The following is a 6,000-nucleotide window of genomic DNA, read 5'->3' on the forward strand; positions in this document are numbered from 1 at the left end:
CGCTTCAGCTGCAACAGATATTAACCTATAAACCGCCAAGTCCAAACTATATACATGGCTCAAGCCTATACAATTCCGAGCATAAAGAACTAAAATAGGTCTTACCTTTTACTGCTGTGACCGTTCCTAAAGAAGACAGAAAAAAAACAAAACACTGTAATAATAAAAAAAAAAAAATGATGTATAAAAAAAACAATCCTTGACAGAAGGATAGAGGAGGTGTATCCCGGAGCCCGACCAAAACTCCAAATGGCCTTTAAACAGATTGAATCCGGTTAAATCTCCCCAATATCTCCAATGTAATCTTTTAATGGTTGTGCAGCCCAGCTGCTGCAGCAAAGAGGGAGGATTATCAGAAGTGATGGCCTTTTTCTGGGGTTGGGTTAAAAGCTGGCCGAAAGATAGCGTTTTATGGAGAGAGAGAGAGAGACACAGCTGGTATACGCTCGTCTTCTCATAAGCACTTACAATGCTCTGTGCATTAAGTAGGTTTTGTTGGAGAACAGGGAGAAAAAAAAAAAAGGGAGAGGGAGAGAGAGAGGCAGATAAGGATGTCCTCAGATGCAGTCAAGATTCATTAGTTGCCCAGTATATTTTTGCAATTTAATTACTGCCTGATGCTAATGACTTGCAATGTTTGGCTACCATAGATACCTGGATATCTGTATTAATTGCCCCCCCGAGGAGCGCCGTCCCAGTGCTTTTGGATACAGCAATTGACACTTGCTTACGACAATGAGGCATGATCTCAGCCACACGCGACGCCTTCGGTGTTTTGTCTTGCGGTGTTAGATGTGTGGTGCCTACAAGCTAAATGACTATTTGACAACATCTAAAGCACAATAGACCGCATTTGCATATAATTGGCTGCACTGGGGGTCCTGAGTTCAGCGCCAACCAGAGACAACGCGACGAGCCTGTATGCTCGTGACATGTTTGCGTTGGGTTTAATGGAATAATTTAAAAAAAAAAAAAATTTTAATATACGAGTAGGTTAGGGCTTGTCTCAACTGGTGGCAAACAGGGTTGTATTTCTGCTCCACAGTTCCCCATAAACGTTTACTGTGCAAAATAAGGTCCGTTGGCATGGACCATAGGGTGAGTACATGGATTGAAAACTGGCTACAAGGGTGAGTTCAGAGGGTGGTGATAAATGGGGAGTACTCGGAATGGTCAGGGGTGGGTAGTGGGGTCCCTCAGGGTTCTGTGCTGGGATCAATCCTATTTAATTTGTTCATAAATGACCTGGAGGATGGGGTAAACAGCTCAACCTCTGTATTTGCGGAAGATACTAACCTAAGCAGGGTAATAACTTCTCTGTAGGATGTGGAAACCTTGCAAAAAGATCTGAACAAATTAATGGGGTGGGCAACTACATGGCAAATGAGGTTCAATGTAGAAAAATATAAAATAATGCATTTGGGTGGCAAAAATATGAATGCAATCTATACACTGGGGGTAGAACCTCTGGGGGAATCTAGGATGGAAAAGGACCTGGGGGTCCTAGTAGATAATAGGCTCAGCAATGGCATGCAATGCCAAGCTGCTGCTAACAAAGCAAACAGAATATTGGCATGCATTAAAAAGGGAATTAATTCAAGAGATAAAACAATAATTCTCCCGCTCTACAAGACTCTGGTCCGGCCGCACCTGGAATATGCTGTCCGGTTCTGGGCACCAGTCCTCAGGAAGAATGTACTGGAAATGGAACGAGTACAAAGAAGGGCAACAAAGCTAATAAAGGATCTGGAGGATATTAGTTATGAGCAAAGGTTGCGAGCACTGAACTTATTCTCTATGGAGAAGAGACGCTTGAGAGGGGATATGATTTCAATATACAAATCCTGTACTGGTGACCCCACAATAGGCATAAAACTTTTTCGCGGAAGGCAGTTTAATAAGACTCCTGGCTACTCATTAAATTAGAAGAAAAGAAGTTTAACCTTAAACTACGTAGAGGGTTCTTTACTGTAAGAGCGGCAAAGATGTGGAATTCCCTTCCACAGGTGGTGGTCTCAGCGGGGAGCATTGATAGTTTCAAAAAACTATTAGATAAGCACCTGAACGACCTCAACATACAGGGATATACAATGTAATACTGACATATAATCACACACATAGGCTGAACTTGTGTCTTTTTCAGACCTCACCTACTATGTAACTCATAAGACTGGTTTCACACCAGTGCAAATTGGATGCAGGTTTTCTCCACATCCAATTCGCATGACAGGAGATTGTGACTGGCTTTCTATGGAGCCGGTTTACACATCTCCGGAGCGGCTGTGGAGCGGATTACACAGGGGTCCTGTGCATCTCTTGGCTCGGTTTCAAGCCCAAATTCAGGCAAAAATTTGGGTCCGATTCGTTGCTGAAATGGAGAACAGGAAAACACCGGACCCCCCCGCTGTTAGTCTCATCCATTTCAAGTGAGAGCCCAGCCAAAAACTGCAACATGCAACAGCGACGATGCAATCCATAGGCACGAAAGCAGCGGCAGCTATGCAGCGCAGAAAAAAAATAAAGTGCAGTGCAGCATTTAACCACTTTCAGACCGGACCATTTTGCTGGTAAATGACCAGAGGTCTTTTTACACTGTGGCACTGCGCTGCTTTAACTGGTAATTGCGCGGTCATGCAATGTTGTACCCAAACGAAATTTGCGTCCTTTTCTTCCCACAAATAGAGCTTTCTTTTAAAGGTATTTGACTGACTCTGCGATTTTTATTTTTTGCGATATAAACGTAAAAAGACCGCAAATTTTGAAAAAAAATTATATTTTCTACTTTTTGTTATTAGAAAAATCCAATAAACTCAATATTAGTCATACATTTAGGCCAAAATGTATTCAGCCACATGTCTTTGGTAAAAAAAAAGTCAATAACTGTATATTTATTGGTTTGCGCAAAAGTTGTCACATCTACAAACTAAGGTACGTTTTCTGGAATTTACGCAGCTTTTAGTTTACGACTGCCTATCTCATTTCTTGAGGTGCTAAAATGGCAGGGCAGTACAAAACCCCCCCAAATGACCCCATTTTGGAAAGCAGACCCCCTAAGGAAATTGATAAGTGGCATGTTGAGCCCATTGAATATTTTATTTTTTTGCCTCAAAGTTGTCACTAAATGATATATTGCTCACACATGCTATGGGCATATGTGAAATGACACCCCAAAATAAATTCTGCTGCTTCTCCTGAGTACGGGGATACCACATATGTGGGACTTTTTGGGAGCCTAGCCGCGTACGGGGCCCCGAAAACCAAGCACCACCTTCAGGCTATCTAAGGGCGTAAATTTTTGATTTCACTTCTCACTACCTATTACAGTTTTGAAGGCCATAAAATGCCAAGATGGCACAAAATCCCCACAAATGACCCCATTTTAGAAAGTAGACACCCCAAGCTATTTGCTGAGAGGCATGTTGAGTCCATGGAATATTTTATATTTTGCCACAAGTTGCGGGAAAATTACAAACTTTTTTTTTTTTCACAAAGTTGTCACTAAATGATATATTGCTCACGCATGCCATGGGCATATGTGAAATGACACCCCAAAATAAATTCTGCTGCTTCTCCTGAGTACGGGGATACCACATATGTGGGACTTTTTGGCAGCCTAGCCGCGTACGGGGCCCCGAAAACCAAGCACCGCCTTCAGGCTTTCTAAGGGCGTTACAGTTTTGAAGGCCATAAAATGCCAAGATGGCACAAACCCCCCCCCCAAATGACCCCATTTTGGAAAGTAGACACCCCTAAATTTAGGGGTACACTAGTGAGACTAGGTAATAAATGGCGGGTGCCCTGAAACTATAAAAAAATAACTAACCAACCAGCGTCACCTGTAACAGTTATATGGTGATCACTGGTGAAAGGGTTAACTAGGGGGCAATCAGGGGGCTTTATGCGGTAGTATATGGGGGTCCCTGGCGCTATAAAAAGCTGCGGCGAACCTAAATACCTACCTGCCTAACTAGCGTCACCTGTGACACTAATACAGCGATCAGAAAAACGATCGCTTATTAGGCTGGGTTCACACTGGAGCGATGCGGGAACGCCACGAATCCGCGGCGGGTTCCCGCATCGCATGCCTCCCGGCGGCAGTTCACACTGCCCTATGCGAACTGCTGGGAGTGTCAGTGAAATGTTAATGACACCCCCAGATCAGTTCGCATATCGCAGTGCGATCTGCAAACTCGGATCGCATGGTGTGAACACCCATGCGATCCGATTCTGCTGCGGACCAAAAAAAGGGTCCCGTGCGAGTTTGCGGCGGGTGCAACGCGAATTCAGCCGTATGGCTGAACTCTAATCGCACAGAGATCAGATGTGATTTGCACTGCAGTGCGGTGCGAATCACATCCGTTCTCATAAACCGCTGCAATGTGAACCCAGCCTTAGTGACACTGGCGACGGGGGGTGATCACGGGGTTAAACCTTTATTGGGGGGGTTAGGGGGGTACCTTAGAACTAAAGGGGGCTAACCCTAACTGCCCTAACAGTTATTACAGTCACAAATGACACCCGCCGGGTGATCAGGGGGTTAAACCTTTATTAGGTAATAAATGGCGGGTGCCCTGAAACTATAAAAAAATAACTAACCAACCAGCGTCACCTGTAACAGTTATATGGTGATCACTGGTGAAAGGGTTAACTAGGGGGCAATCAGGGGGCTTTATGCGGTAGTATATGGGGGTCCCTGGCGCTATAAAAAGCTGCGGCGAACCTAAATACCTACCTGCCTAACTAGCGTCACCTGTGACACTAATACAGCAATCAGAAAAACGATTGCTTATTAGGCTGGGTTCACACTGGATCGATGCGGGAACGCCACGAATCCGCGGCGGGTTCCCGCATCGCATGCCTCCCGGCGGCAGTTCACACTGCCCTATGCGAACTGCTGGGAGTGTCAGTGAAATATTAATGACACCCCCAGATCAGTTCGCATATCGCAGTGCGATCTGCAAACTCGGATCGCATGGTGTGAACACCCATGCGATCCGATTCTGCTGCGGACCAAAAAAAGGGTCCCGTGCGAATTTGCGGCGGGTGCCGCGAATGGCTGAACTCGAATCGCACAGAGATCGGATGTGATTTGCACTGCAGTGCGGTGCGAATCACATCCGTTCTCATAAACCGCTGCAATGTGAACCCAGCCTTAGTGACACTGGCGACGGGGGGTGATCACGGGGTTAAACCTTTATTGGGGGGGTTAGGGGGGTACATTAGAACTAAAGGGGGCTAACCCTAACTGCCCTAACAGTTATTACAGTCACAAATGACACCAATGCAAAAAAAAAAAAAAATGCATTGGTGTCACTGTGACTGGGGGGGGCAGGGGTAATTGGGGGGTGATCGGGGGGTAAAGGGGGGGTGTGAGTGTGCCTGGCATGTTCTACTGTGAAGTGTCGTGTTGGTGCAACTCACCGATCCTCTCTCCTCGGTGCCGGAACGAAAAATAACGACACGGAGGAGAGATTACATCACTTCCTCTCCTGTGTTTACATTACAGGAGAGGAAGTGATGTCACGAAGGATTTCCATTCGTCGGGAGCGATCGCGAGGGGGTGGCCATGAATGAATGGCCGCCCCCTCATCCCGGATCGCTCCCGAACGAATACCGACCGCCGCCCCCCACCCGCGGGAAGGCAGGGACGTACAGGTACGCCCATATGCCTGCCCGTGCCATTCTGTCGACGTACATCGTCGTGCAGCGGTCGGCAAGTGGTTAAAGTGCTACTAAACCCATAACAGTAAAATCAGTCTGTATATGCAGTAAAGCATCCTTGTTATACTCCCTGTGGAACCGAAGGGATTAATTCTCTGCATTGTGTAAAAAGGCTGTTTGAGCCTGTCTTCTCTGATCCCCCCTTTTTCCACTGTCCCCAAACCATCTCCTGATAGTACAGAGCCTTTGGAGTCACTCTGAACAATTCTCAGTTTGGTTGTATTGCTAAAGACATTTTTTTTTTTGTTCTTGGGAGGGTGCATGTGATCAGCACCGGTC

At 45.9% G+C, this 6,000-nt stretch overlaps 1 protein-coding gene across 2 annotated transcripts in view; it reads right to left on the reverse strand.

The window, feature by feature from the left end:
- GNG13 (G protein subunit gamma 13) overlaps positions 1 to 575 on the reverse strand; it is a 51,893-nt gene extending 51,318 nt beyond the window's left edge. Inside the window, exon 1 of one of the 2 annotated variants that reach the window (XM_077449402.1) lies at positions 106 to 575. The gene's annotated coding sequence lies outside the window, so the exon portion shown is untranslated. The remainder of the gene's footprint in view (positions 1 to 105) is intronic. The other variant, XM_077449401.1, reaches the window with a different exon arrangement.
- Between the last annotated feature and the right edge of the window lie 5,425 nt (positions 576 to 6,000).

The sequence above is a fragment of the Lithobates pipiens genome, unplaced genomic scaffold (assembly GCF_037356315.1).
Source record: "Lithobates pipiens isolate NorthernLeopardFrog02 unplaced genomic scaffold, aLitPip1_a1.2 Scaffold_22, whole genome shotgun sequence".
NCBI classification, from domain to species: Eukaryota; Metazoa; Chordata; class Amphibia; order Anura; family Ranidae; genus Lithobates; species Lithobates pipiens.